This window comes from Patagioenas fasciata, chromosome 18, assembly GCF_037038585.1.
Source record: "Patagioenas fasciata isolate bPatFas1 chromosome 18, bPatFas1.hap1, whole genome shotgun sequence".
Lineage (NCBI taxonomy): Eukaryota > Metazoa > Chordata > Aves > Columbiformes > Columbidae > Patagioenas > Patagioenas fasciata.
This window is the reverse complement of record NC_092537.1, coordinates 10211662-10236436: the sequence shown is the minus strand read 5'-3', so window position 1 is coordinate 10236436 and position 24775 is coordinate 10211662. Positions and strand designations below refer to the sequence as shown.

At 47.4% G+C, this 24775-nt stretch overlaps 1 protein-coding gene and 1 long non-coding RNA gene across 5 annotated transcripts in view; one reads left to right on the top strand and one right to left on the bottom strand.

Moving 5' to 3' along the window:
• Nucleotides 1-24775, bottom strand: part of SHISA6 (shisa family member 6) — a 283910-nt gene that overhangs the window by 183635 nt on the left and 75500 nt on the right. The gene's annotated exons all lie outside the window — the stretch shown is intronic.
• Nucleotides 838-24772, top strand: LOC139829306 (uncharacterized). The gene is made up of 4 exons (XR_011741777.1): nucleotides 838-1478; nucleotides 16407-16608; nucleotides 19567-19636; nucleotides 20309-24772. It is a non-coding gene; the product is annotated as an uncharacterized lncRNA (long non-coding RNA).

Sequence of the window (24775 nt, the reverse complement as noted above, 5' to 3'; positions counted from 1 at the left end):
ATGCGAGTGGTAGAAAAATAATGACCATTCCCACTCATCATGCCTGTCTGAGGAACATGGCACAGAATGGGGAACACTTGCTGTTTTGGGGTTGTCACCTACTGGCCCAGCATAGGCAGCGTGGGTATCTGGGGAGCCCTGGAGACCAAGGGGGAGAAGGGTGCAGAGGAGGCAGGGATGAGCGGTCCCATCATGCCGTGAATTACGTTCTAGTTTAAGAAAGCATGATGGCACATTTTTCTACTCTCACGGGTACAAAGGAGTTACAGAAAAAAGTGGTCACTTCCATAACCCAGGGGATGAAGGTCTTTTCTGAAACACCACTTGCTGCAAGCCTCGGGCTGCATCTAGAACTGCTCCTGTCCACCAGTACCCTGGATTAGCCTCTGTCTCCTTCCACCACCCAGAAACCTCCAGAAATATTCCTCTGACATCAGCTTTCCTCCCTGCGATAGCTCAGAAACCCATCAAAGAGCTTTTTACAGTGCAGCTTGGATTGAAATCCTTATCCCCCACCAGCACGCACACACTCTCACGCTCTTGTATTTACAGATTACAAATTTTCTTTACAGGCACTTGCTGCATACGTGCACATACAGATCTCAGCACAGCAGAATCACCAGTGCCGTTGCTGGAACAGCACGAACTGCTGCTGGTACCCATCGGTGTGTCGCTAGCTAGGGCAAAACTGCATCTCGTTCACCACGCTGCAAAATCTAGGCAGCGGTATATATAACAAGCTGGGTATGGATGTGTGCCAAGAGGTAGTAAACAAACTGGGAGCTCTGTTTTTCCTCTGGCTTTCACTCCAGAGCCTTGTCTGTCTGTGGAGGAGACTGCCCGGCTGCGCTGAGCAGATTTTTCGGATTCTAAACCCAACACTTCTTTGGGGAGAGATGAGGAGAGGTTGTAATTAACCCCGCTTTCTAGAGTGCCTGGTGCGCAGCAGGGAGCTGCACCGACTCTGGATTCAGGCCAAAGACAGTAAATGACACAAGAGCAAAGTTCAGAGCTGCCTTCAAATCTCATTCATATAATGAAAGCATGAAAGCAGATTCAAACGATGGATGAACAAGAAAAGCCAAACATATCGATCACTCTGTACATCGCTGGCAACCAGCTGTTCTGGCATCAGTCTCACAAGGGCTCTGCTGCAGTCAGACAAAAGATAATGAGGAGGAAACAGAGGAGCCTGAACCGGGAGGGTTTTATTCCTAGGGAGAAACCGTGCTTGTCCCAGCGTCACCTATGCCGGTCTGATAGACACAGTGCCTGTGTTTTCTGAGTGGTGGCCCCTGTCCAGCAGACAGACGCTCGGCCGTGTGTCTGCAACCTGCTGCTCAGAGGCAGTGACGCCGTGTCCGTGCTGCAGGAAGCACCGCGGCTCCCGAGCTGCCCTGGCTGAAGGGCCCAAACGTGCGCGGCCTCCGCTCCCCTTGGGCTCTGCTCCACGATCCGCGAAGCGTTTGGCGTGCAAGGTAAGACAACGTTTCACATTAATTATTGTCTGTGCAATTAGGCAGAATGAGGTGGCTTCTGCGCCAGGGACAGCGGAGGCCTCTGCACGCTGGGGCCAGGCTGCTCCGGGCAGGGAGGTGGCGCGGGGCTCGTCGCACGGAGCGGTGCCGGCGTGGGCAGGGATGCTGGAAGCACAGTGGGGGATGCCAGGCAATTTAACCTCCGCTGTTTCGTCAGCCTCTTCGTGCTGTTCCCCATCTCGGCCCAAACTCGTCAGGGTTTGCACGCCACACGCACCCTCCCAGCCCTGCGGCTCCCCGCACTCAGCCCCCACATCTGGATGCCCCCAGGGATGCTCCCAAACCTCTGCCCCATCTGTCTGCCTGGATAAGAAGGCAAAGCCCTTGGCAGGAGGAGTCGGTGGGCCTCAGATTGCCCCTGCACACCGTCCTCTGGGAACCCAGCCACAAGTCCCAGCCGCACCGTGATCAGGGGAGGGCAGGGACAGCAGATATCCACCCCGAGACTCACTGGTCAGGAGGTCCTTGGCCTACCGGTTGCCAAAAGCATCAAATCCCCCTCACCGTGTGTCGCAGCCCTACAGACGAAGGGCAGAACAGGACAGCCGGCTCCTGGAGGCTGCCCACCAGCTTCTCCCCTTCCCAAAGCCCCCTTTTGCTTCTTTATGTGGGGATCTGTACAAAGAAGGGAAGGAGAATGCAAATCGTGATGCTGTGACAACAGCACTGTTCCTGCCCGGATGTCCAAACCTGCCTTTAGAAACACCAAAATAGAGAGACAAATAAAAGAAGACAATGCAGAGTATCTCTATCTGTGCCTACAGCTCTGGCCAAGCCCCTGTGCCTGCACTGTCCTCAGAGCCTGTTCCTAGGGCTTCACAAGCTCCTCCAGCTACTCTCTTGACCTTCAATCTGCAGAGGGAGAAATCTCCTTCAGGGTCCATCCCCGTCCTTTTGATCTGGTTCCCTACTTGCAAGGATGCCTCGCAGCTTGTCATCCACGTCCTGCTGGCCTCCCTGGGCCTTCCAGTCCTCTCTCTTTCCCAAGTACGGGTTAAATAGCTTCCCAGCTCCGAATCACCCTCCTCCTATTCTCATACAGTTTCCTGTAATTTCTTCTTGGGGAAAATGTGTGACCTGCTTGTCCAGGTCCTGGGGATTCTCTGCAGCTGCTGTAGGAAGCCTGTTTTAACTCCGTGGGCACATAATACCCCTTCATAGAACGCTCTTCTCCGTCCTCGCACTGCTTGGGGTTAGCTGTGCCTAGGAGATGTCGTTTTCATTTGCAGTGGAAGTTTGAGGGAGGATAATAACAAACACAGCGACTGCAGGGAGAGGATGACGGGTCCGTGTTTAAGGAGCTGATCTGAGGACCCGGCGCCTGTCTCTGTGCCAGCCTTTCAATGGGATGGCAGATGAATCCTCACCACATGGCCACTTGTTTTCCCTTTTTTTCAGCTTTTGGCACCTACAGATTAATTTGCAAAGCCCTTAGTTCTTGCAGCTCTATCTCCATTGTGTGAGGTTGTTTTTTCACCCTGATTATTCTCAATCCAGGACGGGATGACTTTTTTCTTGGAGGTGCTCATTTCTCCCCATTAATCATACAGGCTGCCTACCCAAGTCAAGCAACTACGTGACAGCCGAGGCAGCGAGATGAACCCTACCTTGTGTGTCAGCGTAGGGATGAAGATTTCTTACTTTCCATGCTCTGCAACCTTATTGTCCTTTCCTGTCACTAAATGATTATCCCTTCAATGCCAGGGCTTTTCATCTCACTGAGTACAAATCATTGAACGGCACAGAGCTCGAAAAAACCCTACAGCCCAAAACAACATACAGAAAAAACCAAACAGAAAAACAAACAAGCCAAAACCCCTGAACAAAAAGAATGTTCAGCATTCCGGTCCAGAGCTGGAAGATTTTAAAGGCAACAGAAGCGCGGCTCAGGTGAGGAGTGTCCTGTGTTTGATGTATCTACCGCAGTGACACCGACACGTCCGGCAGTGACCGGGGGGCCCCGGGGGCTCGGGGAAGGTGGGACAAGAAGGGCAGTGCTGGAGTTTGCCATGACTGCTGCCCCTGACTTCACAGTACAAAAGGCTCTGCTGTTCAGAGCTGCCCACAGCGCTATTGCTGTGCACGGGATCGGGACATCACCTGCGTGATGGGCCCTGCGACCAAGCTGTGGTCCACAGGGAACTATTACTGAAGAGAATACACCATCGCCTTCTTTTTGTTTCCTTTGTTACACGTGTTTCATCTATAGAATCCACCAATTATTATTAGTATTGATTAATTTACCACAACATTGCACATTTCTAAATTTGTCCAGATATGCTTCTCATCTATAGACGTGCAGAGATAAAAAGTGGTAAAATAAAACAAATCCTGGGAGAAATGCCACATAAAGCTTTGGAAATCATGCTTTTAAAAACACGAAATGGAATTAAGATTGAGGCTGTGCCTCAGCTCTACCTCCCAATGCCTTAAAGGTCAATGTCTCATTATTTTGACATATTTCTGTGTTGGTTTAATGTGCTGCGCAACGCAACTTCCATTATTCATACCAGCTAATGTATGGTAAATTACAGCATCCTGCTTTGGGTTTGGTGTGACTTAAAGGAGCCCAAAAGAACAGGTGATGCTGGAAGAAAGTAAATTCCTATAGACTTCCTAACGCCTCTATCGAGAGCGACAGTAAATCAAGAGCTATTTTGACTGCAAGGAAGTCCCATGAACCTGGTGCCATTTTGTAGCTTCAGTTATCTACATAAATGTGGAAAAGAACAAATACTGGGGATCTCTTTCTAAGACCTCAAGAGCTAAGGCTCCCAGAGCGATAGGCCTTATTTTATTATTAGGATTCAGGACTACGGAAATAATCACAAATTACAAAACTCTGAAATGTACCTATTACAGTAGAAACAAGATTTGATAATTAAAGAAAAACTGTGCCTCTAGTTCACTAACAGGCCTGGAAATACTTGGCTAAGAAGCTCTCAGTGCTTCATTCTCAATGATTTGGGCATAGTTCTCGTAGCACTATGAGGTAACGGGATGACTTTGAACACTTGATCTTGCTACATCTGGAAAAGCCGCCTCTGGCACAAGACTGTGTCTGCATTAGATAAAAGTGCGAAGGAAGGAGAGGGGATCAAAGGCTCAGGAGGAAACACCTCAGTCTTCTTTCAGTCTCACAAGTGTGGGGCTCCTTGCAGCCCTAGATGGTTAAAATGATTTTTGTGTGAGATGCAAAGAACAAAGATGAGGATCGCAAAGGCATGTGATAGACTTTATGACATGATTATGCATCACACGGCTCCGCCTTATGCCTGTAACTTGTGCAGACGCCATTTGGAACACTAGAGGAGGGAGCAGAAGAAGCCATAAGCTTCATTCTTTTTCACACTTGTCCCCAGTAAAAAACATTCGGTAAATAAGTAATCGGTCATTTCCTCTCTCCAGAGAAATCTGCATAAGAGAAACAGTCACAAAATAATTATGCCATATGAGCTGATAGAATGTGTCTTTTCTGGCAGAGGCTTACGAGCAGCTTCTGAAGCCACATGGGAACCTCACTGGCTTTTCAAACTCAAAAGGGACTTTGCTTAAGTTCATTTCCAAAGGAAACTGCTTCAGCTCATTATTTGCAGACAGCACCTGTCACTTTTCTATGCCAGTGGATGCTGATCGTCCTCAAAGAACGTTGTACAAATGTGCAGACTGCTGTGTGTTGAGAAAGGACTGCTATTATATCAATTTTCCACTTGAAAGCAGCAATAACAGCAAATAAAGCCTGAGCCACATGACTCTGTTGGATCTGGGGCACTTGCACCGAGGCGTTCGCCCTGAGGGAAAGGCAAGAACCGCGAGGGGAAGGTGTGGACAGATGCGGCACGGCCCGTGTGTTACTGAGCACTCACTGGTAACCCTGTGTGGTGCAGAGACTGGCGGGCAAAGCAGATCCAAGCAGATCTCAGCCGTGTCCTCTCGTGGACCTGCTGAAGGAGCTTGTGCTCACTGCAGCGCTTGAGAGCCACGACCTGGCTGTGGCTGCTCTGTCCTGGGGCAAACCCGGCACAAAGCGCAGCTTCTGGGCAAATATACAAGGTAAAGGACTTTGGCCAACGGAGCGTTTGAGGTGCCGTTTCCTGCGAAATCAGCAGGAGTTGAGTACATCAGCTCCTTTTGTAGGTCGGGATGAGGGATGTTTGCTGTGCTGTGTGTTCCCATCAGCAAGAGCAGCAGATACATGGAAGCTGCAAGGAGAAGTGGTGCTGGTGACATCCCTCCTTCCCTCCGCTTATCCTGGCAAATACTGCTTGGTTAGCAAGGTTCTGCTGCTGTACAAGCCCATCTACCATTCTGACAGCTGATCAAGCGTTAGCTCCTATCAGGGTTCCCTTTCCCAACCCGGCAGACTCCTTCCTTCACCCAGCTTGTCAAACGGGCAGTGCACAGCTCTGTGGCAAGGCCGGCACAGCGTGTTTTCATTCCCTGGTAAGTCTGGCCTAAGTGGACTTTTTTCTAGGTTACTACAACAAACATTTGCCTATAACAAGTAGGAAAGAAAGGAAGGAACAGCAGCTGATTGGTGCCATCCAGCTCTGAACAGCGGTCCCAGGATGTACCCTGTGCTGGATGACAGGTATCTGAGGACACAGCATTGAAGCATATTTGATTCTGCCCAGGATCAGCAGTTTTGCTGTGGAAGATGGGCCAGGCTTTTCTGAGGGATGGGGACAGGCCATCCAGAGCTGTCCCATGTCACTCACGCCATGTGAGGGGTCAGGATGGATCAAATGGCGGTTCTTTTTCATAAGCTTAGGGCAGGTCTCCGAAGCAATTATACAGAATGACAACTTCAAAATAACGAAATTGAGTATTTTGCTGCATCAGCATTTCTTTCTGTGGCATTTTCACAGGGAATCTCCACCAAATGCTGTCAGAGCTCATGGCGATAGGTAGTACCAGGGCAGCAAGGCATGTCTGTGAACACCAGGTTTATTTCTGGAACCACTGGTTGCTCTCAAGATTGAGTTCTGGGGCTCCAGCCATACAGACTTCCCACAACACAGCTAGGAAATGCTGCAGGGTAGCCAAACTTACATATTCCCTTCAAGCTTGACAGCAGGTTGGTGACTCTGGCACATGAAGAGGCATTTATTTTATGGCTGCTGCCACGTTTGTGCCCTGAGGCTCCTGCAAACAGAAGCCAGAATCCCAACTAGCCAGGGATTGAATCAGAGGCTGATCACAACATGTGCAGTTTCTTCTGGGTGTGAGCACTGGGATTATTCCATCTCGAACGTAAACCACACTGCCTGCACTCACCTAGTTGCCTGAACTCCCTTATTTGGAAGAGAGCGGAATCACTCATAGTTCAATCCATTAATTTGCGGTGGCTTTATCCCAGTGACCAGCGAGGAGACTGGGTGACTCCTGGGTCACTGAGGTTCAGCGACGTGTCCTCCCTCCCTCGAGTGCTGCAGTGAACGGAGCAATAAGGGGAAAATGTCAAGCTGCAAGTATTTCTTGGGCATGCCCTGACCTGTCTTACTAAGAACACTTCACCATGTGCTCCACGTTCTCTGAAACCTCGCCAGACTACTTGGGAGCCTTAGAGTACAGCTGGAGTTCATGGCAAGTTCCACCCTGATTTTGGGGAGAGGTTTCACCCTTGGTAACGTGACCCATCACATCTGCACGTCTGCCATCCCAAGTCAATTCTCCAACTAAGGGTTTCAAGAAGCTGTAAAATGGGCAACGATCATCATCTTGGCTGCTCCTGCTTTCCAGGCCTTGGCAAGGAGGCACTTGTAGACATTGTGGAGAGGAGGCTGAGCAGCATCACCATCCGACAAGCTCCACGGCCTCCTCTTCATGCTTGTTTCCAAGAATCTGTTTGCTTCCCCACCAGACAGACAATACAGGGAATTGCCTGCGCCAGTCCTGCATCTAAAGGAAGAACAAAATGAAACCGTCTGCTTCCCCGGAAAGGATGCTCAGTGGTGAAAGTCAAAGCAAATCTGGCTGAGTTTTGACCCAGTCAACGTGCAGTGCTTGTGTGGCATGTGAAAAATCCCCATCTTCCCCAGAGCAAGCCACACATTTCTCAGTATGATCTCTGCAATTCAGACGTGTTTTCCCTATATAAGAAAAATTGGAGCTTTCACATAGAAGAGACATTTCAATTTTCATCCGTTAACATTTGGATTGTTGAAATAATGGTCCTGCGACAGGAGGAATGAAGCTGCTTCCTCCGACTGCAAAGCCCAAACAAGCGACAGTCTGTCTCCTGTCTTCTTATCAAACCACTCAAACTGGGGGTTTTTTGCCTTGAAATGAATTTTGAAGAGCTGTCAATGAGATTACATGAAATGTCCCTTCACAAGAAGCAGCTCAGAAATGAGCAAGATGGAATAGCTAAGAAAATCCAGATGAATTTTTCGCCGTTACCCCAGCAACTGCTCAGAGGGTAAATGAGTTCCCATGGCAAAGTGAGAGGTGTGAGGTTATGAAGAAACATCTCCGGGAAGGTGGTTGTGAGGAGCAACTAATGCTCAGCATCTTGCGAGAAGGAAAAGAAACCGGACGTGAGGGAGATGCTCAGAGTCCTCCCAGGGTTCACCAGCGGTGTCTATGAATGGGTCATCTCCAGAGCAAACTCTCAGCATTTTTGCTGTCGGCCTCGGGAGCTACGGGCCAACAAAACTTTTCCACTGTTCGTTCTGGAGGAGCGTTTTTCAGACACAGCAGACACACAGTTTGGAAATGTTCCTAGAATATCTTGAAAAGGTGACTTTGCCTGAAATTTAAAAAGTGTATTTCGGCGTTCACATACCGACGTATTTCACAAAGCGTTTTGAGTTCATTCAAAAAGCCTTCAATATCTGGGCTTTTTTAAGAATTGCGAATGTCTGTTTCAGTTCTGTCAAAGCTAATATTTTCCATTCATTATATTTTGCTTAACTTTTTGAGTAAAAATGTCATAATTCTGTAGGATTCTAGTAAGAAGTGGCAGATTTCGAGAGTATATATGTATTTAAGAGAACAATAACCCCTCCTATGCTTTATTAGAATGCAAACAGCCACTCCATATGCTGGATCTCCTCTGAAAGGGTTCTGATTGAAAATCAGATGGTATCTTTTAAAAATTCAGCCCAGTTCCACTCTCGCTAAAGCCAGTTAGCAAATGCTGACTTTAGTTGGAAAGAAATGGGACTCTAGTTATCAGGATCTCTCACCAGAGTGGGTGCGCTTGAACACTGGCATCCCCAGATCGGAATGCTTTGTCCCAGAGGAAAGCTGGAAGTGACACCACATCTTAAGGACACCATTTGCACAGCTGTCCATCAGATATTGCCATTGCAGAGCCATGTAGTGGGTATTTACGGGTGATACTTTCAGGGGGTAATGACAGATCTCTCCTACCTGGTGTTTTCGTGGCCTTGTTGCACGTCAGAATTTAATATGGAGCAGAAACAAATTCTTTTGGGAACTTCACTCCTCGGAGCGGAGCGTCAGGTGGTGCAGACCGAGCAGTCGCCGCTCGCAGCCAATTTACTGCAGCGAGATTTTGAAATAACTTGGTGACAACCTCCTAATGAAACTGGGGACAGGGCTCTTGGGAGGAGTGTTATTGATTGCGATTGTCCACTGCTTCCCATACATCATTTTAAACATTCATCTTTCGGAAAGGATGGCAAACAGCAAAATAAATGGAGGCTCTAATTCTGGTGTTTGAACCACATTCGGGAACATGCAGAGAAATTAGAGAGCCCAGGCTGTGTCTGGGCAAAATTCCACATCTGGAATATCCAGTTGTGGCCCCTCAGTTCCAGAAGGACAGGGAACTGCTGGAGAGAGTCCAGCGCAGCCACCAAGATGCTGAAGGGAGTGGAGCATCTCCCGTGTGAGGAAAGGATGAGGGAGCTGGGGCTCTGGAGCTGGAGAACAGGAGACTGAGGGGGGACTCATTCATGGGGATCAATATGGAAAGGGTGAGTGTCAGGAGGATGGAGCCAGGCTCTTCTCGGTGACAACCAGTGACAGGACAAGGGGCAATGGGCTCAAACTGGAATACAGGAGGTTCCACTTAAATATGAGAAGAAACTTCTTCCTGGTGAGGGTGGCAGAGCCTGGCCCAGGCTGCCCAGGGAGGTTGTGGAGTCTCCTTCTCTGCAGACATTCAAACCCGCCTGGACACCTTCCTGTGGAACCTCAGCTGGGTGTTCCTGCTCCATGGGGGGATTGCACTGGAGGAGCTTTCCAGGTCCCTTCCAACCCCTGACATTCTGGGATTCTGTGTGATTCTGTGATTGCTGACAAATTTTAAAGCCCTTCTGGGTGAGCACAGCTGTGCTGTGAAGGTGAAATCATCCAGACATGGTTGGAGGTACCACCACGATGTCCCTGCTGCTACTGCTCTGTATCCCTGCGCTGCTCTTGCTCTGGCACCATGAAACCCAAGTGCTTCCCAGAAACTGTAACGCCAGCGACAGACTTTCATTTTCAGCAGTAGTTCAAGCCATTTATTTTCAGCTTGAGATCGTTTAAAATTGTTTTTATGCGAAAGAATACATCTTTCAGGGACACAACGTGTTGGGTGTAAAGGAATGAGTGAGTCACGGTGAATATCTGCATGGGTCTGTGTGTGGTTCGGGAGGGATTAGGACAGCAATGATGAAATAACATAATTTCTAGAGCTGTGTAGGAGCTGGTGTTGGCACAGGCATCAAGAATATTGGGAGTTCTACCAGTTCCTCACAAAGGCCAGTAAAGTGACCTTGAATATCCTGAAGAGTGGGGGTTTGCTACTGAAGCTTCTGACAGACGACGATAATGCTGGTATGTCTTCTCTAATTAGATTTTTAAGTGCTTCAGGGTGAGGACTGACTTTTGACAGGGGACACTACAGTATCCAGCACAATGAAGCTCTGAAGTGCATCAGAGCATCTGGTTTTATTACCTGAATAATGACCAAAACATCAACAACATAAGATGAAAATGATATGATGGAACAAGAAGTAATACTAGCAATGTGATAATAGCAATAATTACAGCCATGCTATTAGTTATAATTATCTGACGGTGTTCAGCAGACCTGAGCAGAGTTCAGAAGGGGAATGTGCCCAAACGTAATGGGTCACATGGCTGCCCAGGGAGGTTGTGGAGTCTCCTTCTCTGCAGACATTCAAACCCGCCTGGACACCTTCCTGTGGAACCTCAGCTGGGTGTTCCTGCTCCATGGGGGGATTGCACTGGATGAGCTTTCCAGGGCCCTTCCAATCCCTGACATTCTGGGATTCTGTGATTCATGGAATATTTATCATCAGCAGCTTTCCCTGTACAAACCTCACTAGACACCAAGGGTAAAGTTTGCGCAGTCATGATCTGTAGATTTATTTAAAAGGGGTTCTTTTTAGGGGCCAAATTCTCAATCATTTTTTCCCAGACGAACTCACATAGGGTCAGTGATGGTTCTCTGAGCAGGGAATGGGACATAAAATGAACTGAACTGTGTTTCTTGCTGGCAACAACACATTTGTCCTCCACAAAGCAGCCACAAGTCTTCATTTGCATCTGACTCCCCCATTAAGTAGCCCAAACACCCTATATTTACTGAGAAATAGGTGCACATGTGGGTGCCCAGTAAACATTTTCCTCAGCCCGTTTCCCTCGTCTGTTTGTGCCTCAGGTGGACTCCACTGACTTGAGATCAATGCATCAAAGATTCACAGCATTTCTTTGAAGACCTTTAGCAGTTCAACTTACTGAAGCTCTGCTGGTATTTCTCATAGTCCCTTTCCTCCCTGGCTGCACGAGGAGAGAGGAATCGGGGTGAACTCACAGCTTGTGTTGGGGCTCTGTAAGATGAGCTCCCCTAGGAAATCAAAGCATTTATGGGACGGGAAATACTATGGAGAGGGGTTTTCTCCTCCGGCAGAAAACTGAGACCTATATGAAGGCCACACATTTTTAATGCAAATTATACTTCCAATGAAAAACTGGATTTTTTAAACTCTGAACGTGTTCCTATTTCAGTGGTTTTATTCCCCACGTTTTCTGGCTTTGTATTTTTATTCAGAAAATTGTACTTTTTTGTGTATGTTTGCCTGTGTGTGCGAGTGAAGAACGGATGATTTCTAAAAAGGATTGTTCATTACTGTCAACCTCCTTTGCAATCCTATAATTTTGGCATAAGTTTGTTTTTCCTGAACACTAAATCGGTTTGACCCCAAATGAATATGGGCAAAGGGTAACTTTGGGACCAAACCAAATGATGTTTCTGGAAATGGAGAATGTATTAGTTATGTCCGGGGACAGATTCCCTGACAGGGACTTAAACTGAGCACTTAAGAACCATCTTCAGCATCTTCTTGTCTCTGATGAGATCATGATTCAGACCACTTGAGCAGTTTCTCTAGTGTGCAAACCCTCGGGGAGCAGAACTGGCTCCAAGGACAGTGCTTTGATGCACAGGTTAGAAAAGAATTCAGGTTTAATTAGCTTGTCTCTGACAACCTACAGAAAATTGTCAAACAAGGTGACAAATGGGGGATAAAGACGACCGTACAATGCTCAAGCCACAGACAGCGGTGACCACACAAACACTTTGGTCAGATGGGGTCAAGCCACGGATCTCCCATTAGATTCATTTGGTCGATCCTCCACGCGCCCAGCAGGGAGATGCCTGTTTCAGCTGCAATGCAGAATGTTGCCACGGCCACACTGTATTTACTGCTTTGATAAATTAGCCAAGCTTTCCACAGCTCGTATTTGGGTTTTTTTGGCCTTCACATCCTTGTCTCCCACAACCCTGCTCTGGTTTTGGGTCCCAACCGCTGTCAGAGGGTCACCGATAACTTCAGGTTCTCCTTCCAGCCCACACTTGGCTGGTGTTCACGTTCAGTTTTTAGTTTAAGTTTCCAAACTGTGGTGTTCAAGTCATGGTTTTAACTGGTTTGGGGCGATTGCAGCTCCGAGAGAATGAACCATCCAGACCTAGACAGAGTTTACGAAGTTCACCAAGTTACATCTGCAAGGTGCTTCACAAGTCTCTAGTATGTGCAAGAAATCCATGCAATTGGTACTTACATATATATTAATTAGATCTGGAAAAATGGAATCGCAGTGACATTCACAGCAAACAGTGCAATGCACTTGACTGACACTGCAGCGCAGGATTTGGCCCATGGCACAGAACAGTGTGAGAAAAACGTTGCCTATAGTACCATGTGCTGAATGGGAGTTCCTGAAGAGAAGACTTCAGTAACCATTATGGTCATATTAAATACCAAAGCATAATGATAAGTTTATCTAGCATCTTCTATTGTGAAAACCTGTTTCTAGGTGCTAATGACTTGACAAATCAATTGGGCTGAACCCTTCCATGTCAGATGCCATCTCTCAAAGTTGTCCAAGTAAGATACGGCAAGATGTGCCTGTATTTTAATAATGTTATTTATTTGTCTTGAAGCAGGGTTTTGAGGTCTAGTAGGGCACTCAGGGTGACAAGGTGTCTCATTTACTGCCACCTTTTATTCTTATCCCAAACCGCAAAAGTCATGAACGTCCAAAGCTTGCAAGTTCAGGCTCGCTCAATGCAATTCCTTTAATGTCTCAGCTGGATTCCCTACGGCTGTCAGCTATCATAGGGATGCTCTGTTTCCATCGAGCTCCCACATGCTGACCAGGCTGTCACTGGCAGCACAAGCTGAGAGCAGAAGTTGGATGTTCATGGCACAAGGGCCAGGGGAGGAAAACCAGAACCAAACCAGAACCAGAGAGAGGCAAGAAAGAAATTGAAGATGGGAAGAGAAGAAGGATACAACTCATTGGGATGATGGAACATTCCCATCCAGTGGGGGCAGCAACTGGTGGCACAGCAGTAGAAAAACAGATTGACATCAAGAAGCAAAGGGTCAGACCTCTACAGAGGAAATGCTGAAATCCAGAACTGAGCTTCAAATGCCCAAATTTTAACAGGGCTGCTTGCTGAACATAAGAAACGTGGGGATCTACCTGCATGTAGTGCCAGGTCCCTACAGCTGATAACAGGGCTGGTGGGACCAAGTAAGCCGAATTCCTGGAAGATACACTGAGAATCTGAAAGTCCTGTAAATGCTGAGTGCCATAGCAGGACCAATAACATCCTGTAGGAAGGAATATATATGTCTTCAGTTTGTTTATTGTCTTTAAATTGCGCTAGGAGTCCAAATCAAAGAACCTCAGTGAAGTTTCAATCAAGATGTCAGGTCAAGATGCCAAAATTAGGCCTCTGCAAAATTAAGTTGCTCCCCTACTGCATTTGCTACGTCACAACCTTCTCTTGCAAACAGCATGCAAATTTTAGAAGGATCCTCCATCTTATTTAATGGATATGCCTACATTCCAAGCAGATCAGAAATTCCAGGAGCAGAGCTATGAAGATGTTCTGCTCCCATACCCACAACTGAAGGAGATGAGGAGGCGACTCTGAACACAAGAAGTGCCATAAAATGCTACAAGCAGAATTTTGTGCGTGAACTGGAATATTTGACAGCACAAAGAAAGGAGTTGGTGTAGGGAACTTAGCTCATAAAAGAGACATAAGAACAGTAAGAAAGTCTGTAATTTGGCATTAGTAAATTGGTTGTAGTGACAATTTTGGCTATAAGCTGAGCATAGCTACCGGATTGTAATAAAAATAGCACCCCTTCTCCTCAAAATGTTGTGAAAGAAAGTAAAAAATAGCATGAGTGAACTAATATACCCTGAGCATCATAGAAAAGCCCATGACGAAACTGGTATTTGTGTGTTCAGTGTGGACCTCGGCCAGCACACAGTAAAACACGCCTGGCACCGCAATATGTGGAGACCTCAATGAAATACTGAGCAGGTACCCAGTCACAAAGAGCATCCGTCTTCAGGTCAGGATGAGACCAGAGCTGGGTGTGTAATCACATAAAACCTCAGTCAGAATATGTGCATATAAATGAGGCCAACTTAGAGTTATCTCACTTGAAATTATGACCTTGATGTTCTTTTAATGCAGTGATTTGGGGCAAAAAAATTACATGCTGCAGCCACTGTGCACCTTTGCTTGGTTTCACAACATAGACTGTGTCCGATGCTGGCTGCTTTTAAAACCTGAGAGCCATAGAATTATTGAATCATTTAGCTGAAGACCCTTAAAGTCCTCAAGTCCAACTGTTAACCTAACACTAACAAGTCTACCAAGAAGACATGCCCGCAGTTGCCACATCTACATGTCTTTTAGATACCTCCAGGGATGGTGACTCCAGCACTGCCCTGGGCAGCCTGTTCCAATGCCCCACAGCCCTTTGGGGAAGAAATTGTTCCCCAGATCCAACCTCAACCTCCCCTGGCGCAACTTGAGGCCGTTTACTCTCGCCCCGTCACTTGTTCCTGGGGAGCAGAGCCTGACCCCTCCTGGCTCCAAGCTCCTTTCAGGCAGTTCAGAGATCAGAAGGTCTCCCCTCAGCTCCTGTTCTCCAGCTGAACCCCCAGGTCCCTCAGCTGCTCCCATCACACTTGTGCTCCAGCCCCTCACCAGCTCCATTCCCTCCTCTCAACTTGCTCTGGCACCTCAAGGTCATCAAAGGATGAAAAGGAGTTGTGGAAATTAACTGGGTCCTATTCATTGTGTGCGATCAGTCATAAAAGAAAGATCCACCAAGCAAGTCCTCAGCTGAAGACAGGCCTCTCCTATTTACATGCTCCGGTCTTCTGTAGGATTTTTTAGTCAGTAATTGCAATTTGTCCAGAGTAAGATTTTAAATTTGGCAATTCTTTTATTTTTGAGAAAGCCAAGTAGTAATGATGAGTGTCCATGCTGCTGGTATCAGGAAAGAACAGGGAAAAAATCAATAACAAGAAGCTTAGGCTGCTGCTGCTTCACTGCTCCTCACCTTTACTTAAATTGTCAGTGAGGATGGCACTTGACATCAAATGGGATGCCTAATTATATAGCACAGCTTCAGCATTTTCTCCAGGTAGAAGGGAAATGGTGTGTCCGGGTTTCCTTACCCTGACCCAGCAGTGCCTCCCAAGCATCTTGGCGTTCAGACCACCCTGCCTGTCCCCTTACTGCTCATTTTGAATGACGATATTAGTAGAAATAATCTTAATTTAGACATAAAATGCGATCAAACTGAAATTTTGACAGCTCCTGAGTAACTAAAAAGCACCTAGTGAAATTTTCAATAGCGCTCTGAAAATGCAGCCGTGTGCTCTTTCAGCTACCTGTGTCTTGAAAATCTGAGTGCTGTAAATCAACTATATTTGTTGCCTTTAAGCCCAGATGTTTGACATTTCTGAAGCCGAGATGAGGGACAAGACTGTTCTGTGCCCCCTGTGAGGCCGTGACCGGCTCCAGGGACACGCTGCCCGCTTCAGCAGTGCTGTGATTCTTTTTTGCATGCACCCTGTCTTCTGTTGCACCTCTCGATCCAAAATAAAGGCCACCAACACAGCGTGTGCCCATAGGGGCTTCACACGGGGTGTAACACAGACTCACAGAATGTTCAGAGTTGGAAGGACCCACAAGGATCATGGAGTCCAACTCCTTTCCTGCAGTGACAACCCCACAGGTCATCCCGTGTGTCTGAGGACGTTGTCCAGTCTCTCCTTGAACACTGCCAGGTTGGGGCCGTGACACCTCCCTGGGAGCCTGTTCAGTGTCCAGCACCTCTGGGTGAAGAACCTTTTCCTCATGTCCCACTGATCCTCCCTGGCACAGCTTCTGCCATTCCCTCTGTGACAAAGAGGACTTTCACACCTCCATCCTCCAAATCTGTCTCAGGTGAGCTGAACTGCTGAGCAAAGCTGCTGGACTCGGGTGGCTCAGACAGCGGAGCATACAGTCTGACAGTGGGTATGGGTAAGGATTTTCATCTTTTCTTTCATTTTTTTATACAGGGTGCACTGGAGCAGGTTTTCTCGCCTTGTGGCACTGCTGGCAGAAAGCAGCAGAATACCTTTGGATGCCCATCTCCCCCAAAGGACACTGTTGTTCCTCCCGCACTGCCCCACCACCAGGTTCTGCTGTCACCCGCACACTCAGCCACACGTAACTACTGAGTTTGCTCACAGGTTGCACTAAACACATGGTCAGTGCCAGGTAATGCATGTTCTGCTGTAAGCCTAACGCAGAGTATTACAACTCGGGGATGGCTCAGGGTTGATTTTCATCCGTACAGCTTTGTAGGTACATGTGTAGCTAAGTGACATTGAGCTGAGAAATCCATAAAGTTGAATGTCTTTGTAATCCATCTCGCGGAAGTGTTAATGTCATCTTTAGCTCTCATTCGTGCCAATTAGCCAAAGCCCCGTGGAGGAGGACTAGATATATAATTCCAGCTGGAGCTGGTGCGTCATGTATGGTTGGTGCTGCGGGTCCTCGGCTCGGATCATCACTCACCCGCCCAGTCACGGGGGAACTCTGGTGATCCCATACAGACGACGCTTATTTAGTACCTTTGGTCTGCTGAAACTGGTCATAAATCAACTCCTTAATGAGGTGAAGATGCTGTTGGAACATGCTATAGCTACACAGCCACTCCAATAGGCTTTATTAGCTGGTAATTTCGTTGGGAGCCTTTCTAACTGGTTTGCTTAACGGATGATCTCGCATGATTTATATATACAAAAGGGTTGTTGATCTGAGACAATGGATTTGAGACATTGCTAAGAGTATTTGGTTAACAGTGCATGGCAGCACCCAGGATGGATCATCTTTGTTCTCCCAGGACAAGTGATACTTCATGAAAGGGATTCTGCACTCACACAAAATTCTTGAAAGCAAATCCCAAACTTACAGCATCAGTGCTACATAGTCCCTCTGCTCTTCAGGAAAATCATACAGCTGGTATCAACCTAGCTTAAAGGTCAGTAATTCCAGTGGCTTCTAGGGGATTCAAACACCCTGGCTGCCAGTGACACCATAGGATCCAGAGAACAGAAATCTTTATGCATTCCTCCACGCTGCTTTTGCCCACAGCACGCACTAACAATCCTTCGCTTCCTTGTCTTTCAACCCAACTTTTTATTTCCTAATTTAATGTATTTCCCAGTTACATTTCCCTGTATCATCCTATATGTTATGTAAATATGACATTTCTTGTTAAATAAGCCCTACTCATGTATACAGTCATCACTCAACCATACTAATGAGAGGCTAACTACAATTTGTAAGCTGCTGCTGTTCTCCCGGCTCTGTAATTATATCAGTGATGTTCAACCTCTTTTTACCCTGGGAGCCACACTGGTCTTGGTCACTCAAGAGCTGGATGAAAACAAAACGGGAGTACTCCTGACCAGGGATCAAACAGATGGAAGACAGATGGCCTGAGCCCTACTGACATCTCCTTTGCTCTTCAATGGCACCGATGACTTCTCCAGGCATTCTGGAGGCTGGTTTTCCCCTAAGCTTTTCAGAGTGCAACTTGAGATCCCCCGCAAAAATACATAGGACAAAGTGGGGTCTCAGCTGAGCAGTGGGTTTCTACCACCCTCTTTGGGATGTTTCCTCATGTGGTCCTCTCCTGGTCTCCATCTCTGCAATACGGCCACTGAGAACGTCCCCGACTGTCTCAATGGGGATCATATGTGGGATGTGCTGCTTTGTTGGTGGCATCTGCAGAAGTTCTGATAGAGAGCACCTACTGTAATCTGTTCTTCCAGCTCCTGCCCCCAGGACAAGCTAGTTCTCCAGCTGTGCATGGTGACCACAAAAACTCTGCCCGGGCTCCTGGGCATCGGTGCACTTATTAACCTGAAGATGCTCAGCAAAGCATCAAATCCACATTTGACGGTGGTGTCACCAGTTGCCCAGTTCGCGCCTCGCTAGAAGCCATGAATGTAGAGATGGTTTAGTAGCCTTAAAATCTGGACCAAACATCTGAGCTCTGCCCACAGCAGCTCCTCAGGCAGGACCTGACCCAGTCGCTAGAGAAAGCTCCTCGAGGAGAGAGAAATCAAGATTTGACAGGGTCCTTCAGAGCCTGAGGAGAGAAGAGACTTGTCGAGTCTTTGCTCCAGGTTTGAAGTCAAATTTTTGCACCTAGTTGTTGGTGCGGAGGTAATTAACACACAACCTGCTCTCTGTGGGATGGTTAATAGGAGAGTGAGAAGAGACAGGAGCAAACACCAACCTTTCTTAGCACTCTGCTACGGCTCCTTCTGTCAGCCGATATGCTGCAGAGCATCATTATCTGTTGCTTACAGCCTTGCCCAGTTTTTGCTCTTGCCCAGTCAGCACTCGTCTCCAAGACAATGTGAATTAATTGTGTGAAGGATTTCACAAGACTGGAACATTCCGAAACATTCAGCTGAAATCAAGATGGAGTGAGGCTGAGATTCTGCTCCCACACGGTTGGACGTGGGCAGAGCTGCAAAGAGCTGATGGGTTTTTTGTGGTTGCTCTTCACCCTAAGAGAGGGAAAAGCCAACGTCTACAGCTCCTTGTGCCACAGGCCCAGCATTTCATCAGCAGAACATGCGTCCTATGGGTGCAATTTGTCTTTTGAAGATCTCCCTTTGTCCTGAGGATATTCTGTACCTTCTTCATAAACATAAAATTTACACCATTTTTACTGTAAATTCTGATCTCGTGTCCACTGCTGGCTATAATTCCTGCTCGTAATAATGAACCATGTGCTCAGGATTAAATCAGAATTACCAGACCACTGCCAGGACAACTGTTCATCCCTTGCTCAAACACCGATCCTACATGTGACGTGATTCCTGCACTTCGCTGCTCTCCTTGGGTTTCCAGTAGAGCTGGCGGAGCTGTGGGATACTTATTAACGAACTCTGTCGACACGTGAAGTGGATGTTATCCTGATCCATCGGCTAAATACAAGTATGACTATTAATTGGGGTTTTTTTCCCCAAGGAACTGAGTCTTGTCAAACCAAATGCCACTTTCTCAGCTACGGTCTCGTCACCTACGCAGAAGAGACGGTTTCTTTATCTTTTTTATAATAATAATAATAATTTAATAATAATAGTGATAGTTATAATAATTTGAATGATAACATCAACAATGAGTAATAGCTTTCTTTGACTGTATTCCTAGGCCTCACAAGTAGAAAAAGATGCAGCTTGCTGGACCTCCTGCTCTGGCAAACCGAAGGATGAAATCAAAGGTAAGGGTGCTGCACACACACTGTACTGGCAGATTGATTTATCCATTGTTCTTTGCCCCCACTCCACAGTAACTCTGTTGTTTGGATTCACCCAGTATCAGCACATGGAGCAGGTTTCAGGTCCCAGCCCTACTCTGAGCTGTAGAGATGTGTGGAAATATCTCTACTTCTCCATGTCTGCCTCTCTGCTATAAAGGGGGTGATCAAACCAGCTTTTACACAGCTGTATAAAACTCCCAGCCGCCAAGGCACAGCGAAGTTAGATGTATATTGTATATAAACTGATAGTAGTATCAGCTTGCTTTCTCCTCCTTTCTTCCTCCCCCTCTCAGTGATGCAGCCTCACACTGTCCTCAACGTTCACATGTTGGAGAAAATAAAAAGCTGATTTTTCCAGTGAGTGTCAGCATAGATCAGAGGCTACGGTAACATCGTTAGCATGGACAGACAATAAATGAAGTCTGAAAGTTCAAGTAATTCATATCTGTCATTTAAAAATGTACTAGGCTAAATCTCAAGTTTGAAGGAAAAGATCAGAGCAAAAATCCAAGCTACCAAAGCAGAGCAAACTGATAATAACAACCAGGTGTGAGGTTTTGTTTTTAATTCAAATACATTTCCTTGACTGGTTTAAGATCTTTACACTCTTGTGCATTGCGCTGTTTTCTGCAGGTGCTCCCAGCCACGAACACGACGGATCCTGCTCTGCTGCTCCCTCTCAGGCACGGTCCCGGCAGGAAGGGGGAAGCGCAGGGAGATATCTTCACAGGATTCATAAATCGCTGCAGCTCCGTTTGCACCGCGGGGGCTATCGAAGCCCAATGAAACGCAGATTCCCTGTGCTCACTGTGTGAGGAAAAGAACAATTTCACATTCCCTTTTTACTCTCCTAGATAATAACTCTTTTGTTTTAACTAATCTTTCAGTTTCAGGGGTGATTAGATACTTTATCTGAATGAATCCTATTATTTAAAGCCTTTCCTGCCTGCTTCTCAGTGTGCATGCTGACTCATGTACCTATTTTCATGTGGAGATTATTTAGAGAAGGTATTTTTTTCCCTTTTAAAAATAGCAGCAAGCAGGTTTTTGGACCAAACCTTATCTGTGTGTACGGACGGTCATTGGTGCCCAGCTTAGCGACAAGAACGGATGCGAAAACGCCCTCGCTAACACTTGCTGATGATGTTTGACTGCTGCAGAAGAGGCAGCAATGGAAATATGGAGCCTAACTATGATGTTCGCAGGGCTTTGAGTATTACAAGATGCTAAACCGAAAAGATACAGCCAAAACGCAGCAGTGCGTTGCCGCACACCCTCAAGCTGGGATCTGCCTGATCAGATCATGGGAAGGGAGGAGGCTGCAGTCACAGTTAACCAGGAGCAGCGTGCCACGTTCTTTAATATAAATACCACTAACGTATGTGCATAGGATGCATTTTCATTGAGCTCCCCATGTACTACACACCCACGCGCTCCGTGTGAAGCCGTTACCTCTGCCTCGTTCTCCCCGTCCAGCCCACACTCCTACTTAGCGTGGTGCTCCCTGGCCAGGATAATTTCTAAACTCCTTACTAATCATCTCCTACAGCGCGATCCTGCACCTTCCTGACATATCTTTCTTGAAACCAGAACGTCGAGGCTCAGCTGCAAAAATAGCCACCTGAACCTGGAGTCAACATCCAAAGAGACCCATGAAAGAAAAAGTCAGATACAAAGAGATCGGGGAGGGAGAAGGACCAGGAGCTGGCAATTTGTGTTCCCCTGACTGAGGGGATTTATCTGCATTTCTAGTTAACAAAAGACATTAATTGATTCCCATTTTCTGTGGCTGCACACAGCTATTTCTGGCTGGAAGGAGACACTCTGAAATGGAATGAGTCAGACCAGACCTGTTATGTCACTCTGGGACCCTGAAAGATTTGTTAATAGTTCTGAAAAAATTGAGTTGCTTCACATGGCTATTTTCTCCTCAGACATCAAAAGCAGAAGGAAAGTACAGTAATTCTGAAGACTGCTATGATTTTTTTTACATGGTCCTTTGCGTTTGACAAGTAGCAATAGGATAATCAAAGAGCTTTGGTCTCCGTGAGGCACTTGCATAGAAATCTCGGTTGGATTTATCAGCCCAGCTACACATAATCTCCAGAGACTCAGCTCTAAGCTCAGGAGAGTCCGAGCAGGTCACAGCTCCTCAATTCACTTCCTACAATTTCTTCCAGATTGACTTCACAAATCAAAAGATAGCGCTGAGTTTTACAGGAAGGAAAGTCTGCATTTTTTTTCTCTGAAAAATACATAGAAAAACATTGTCCTTTCACCAAGCCCTTTTTCCCCACAAAGACACCTGTTTCCTAGCCAGGAATAAGGCTCTTTATTCTAAAATGAAGTTGCACTGGTGACCAAACTGTTTGAAGTTCCTTTGTGTTCAGTGGAGGTTTGAGCGGCTGCTCAGGTGTCCTGTGTTCCCCTCTGGGTCAGGGTGTCCTGTGGGGTGACACCTCGAGGAGACAACGGTGGCTGTGACACACGTGACGGCTCTGCCCGAGGACAGGAGACGATAAATCATGGGATGGAGACCAGCCAAGGGGCTGAGACGGTGGCCTGAAGTGACAAGGAACATGTAAGGAAGCTCACCTGTGCCTCCAGCCCTCCGACAGCATTCCCATGGTCAGTTTGAAACTGAGAAATACACATGCTTTGTTTTTCACCAGAAGACCAAAAAATATCTATGGAAAATGTTGACAAATCGAAAGCATTTGTCATTTCTGCTTCTGTTTCCGTGGTGATTAAGAAAAAAACAACCACCAGCATTTCCAACTAAGACGACAAAGCTTCAGCTCACAGCCACATCCAGTTTGTCCTGATATTCGCCCTTGCTCCCGCCCCCACGGTTCAAACCAGCACAACAGTGGCAGGAGCCTGTAAAACAGGACTCCTGCTCATCTACAAAGCTGGAGCCTCTTTACCCTTTTAACTACCTGGCCAGGGCTGTTCACAACAGGATAAATGCCTGTAACTAGCCTCAGCCTATTTAAAAAGTGATAGTTATGCTCTGTTGTCATGTCAGCTTTTGACAGGGAAAAACCATCACTGTCAGTGGTGATGATGGGACGTGCTCTCCGTTGTTTTCTCCAACCTTTTTTTGGTGTTGACATCTCAAACATTTGCAGCTCCTGGACACCAGAGGAGCCCATCAAGGGGTTCAGCTCTGTGTTACAGATACGCAACGCAGAAGCCCGGGTTTCTACTGAACTTTCCTCCCATTGGGTGCTGAGACTAATTTAGCAGCATAGGGTTTGCAAATCTACGTGCAGCCCCGGCACAACAGCGGTAGCTGGCTTAAGGTGTGTGTGGGGGTGTAGAAGTGCAGACGTGTTAGAATCCTTACAGTTCCGACAAATCTGCCTCCAGCCACACTCACATTGTCGTCTTGCTTAAGGAAAAAGCGTGCTAGAGAAAAACGATGGTAACTGGGCACCCTCAAAGCCTCTGCTGCCACGGAGCCTGTAGCGATGCGGCTTTGTGAGCACCACTGGCAGGCCGAGCTGCTGGGCTGCAGTGTTTCAGTCCTCCCTCTCTGTACCACAAACAGGGTGAGGGGCTATTTGGAGAAAACCACCTTTTTGTGAGAGTGTCGCGTGTTGACAGACACAGAGAAAGAAATCTCAGCCTCCGAGTGCTCTGGCATCAGCGCCCCCCTAAGCCCTGTTCTCTGTAGCCTTTTGGCTCCCAAACCAAAGTCTCCCGCTTGCACGCAGCAACCAGTCATTTTGCTGTCTTTTTACTCTGTATCAGTGAAGACTTGCATTAAAACATCTGAGAATCCTTAAAGACAAGACATTACTGTGGCAGAGCAAGGATCAATGCAAGGAAGATAAATACAGCTTGTGCTAGCTGGAGCTCTTGTACTTCAGAACACAAATCGCAAAATGCCATGCCAGCTACAAATCCAGTGTAGTGCTTCCATAATGCCACGTTCTTTAACTGTGACGCGCTGTGTTGTGACTCCACAGAGTCAGCTTCAACTGACACTGAAGTTCCGAGCTCATTTGAAGGAGCAATGCTGCTGAAACGGTCACACCTCTCCTCCCCTTGCTCCCACGCCTGTCCTCAAGCCACCACAGCACCCGTGAGGACACACGGTGAACCGGCCTGGCTTCAAAGCCGTCGGGCTTTGGTTCTGTCCAACCTGAATTCTCTAATCGGGCTCATTGTGTGCTCACACCAGCGCTTGTGCCGACGCAAAGGAAGATGCGTCGAGAGGAAGGGAATGAACAGGCAGCGGACAATGCCTCTCCCTGCTGTGGTTTTAGGGGATGTTATTTTAAACAACACCCAAACCCACTGGTATTAGCTGTGAGGCTTGTACACAAATTGTAGTTTCTAGAGAAACTTGCCTGTCTTAGGATGAGCTGAACTGCTGCAAAGACGCCCACCCCTCACCCTGGACCCTGGAGAGCCCACACGACCAGCTGAGACTAAAGGCCCCATTTTTAGATGCTATGAGTAAGATGAAATGAAACCATCTCCATGCCCAGTGTGTGAGCCTCCAAAGCTGGTGTGAGCCTTGTAAGGCTGGGGGTGACCAGAGGAGGATGTGAGGGGGCAGGGAGTGGTGCTGGGGCCTGGCTGCCCCACCGGGCACAGCACCGAACTCTCTCCCCGCTTTGGAGAAGTCTGGAGGCCTGACATTGGAAACATGGGGCCTCTGTCTGCAGGGTAACCCGTGGGGATGCCAGAGAGGAATGTAATAGCCCAATCTGCTTTATTTCTGGTGCATTCAGATGCCGCAGAGCGAGGCTGTGAATAGGCACAACCTTCGGGAAGGTCTGAGCAGCTGGAAGCTGATGTACTCTGAGGTACAGCAGCTCTTTTTTGAGGGATGCTATTTGTCCTTTCAGAACAGAACTATAAAGACTCAAATAATCCACCCTGCTCTGGGAAATTGTCCTTTATTCTGCTCCCTATTGGGCACTCTGGGTTGCTGGCACAAGGTTATTACAGAAACACTGTCCCTGCTGGGCTCCAAACCTGCTCACAGAGCTCCCAAGAACAAAAAGGGACCCATTCTCCAAGCCTTGTACCACGAACACTGGGACAGTGTGTTCCTCTGAGAACTGGCCAGGGTCCATGCCACAG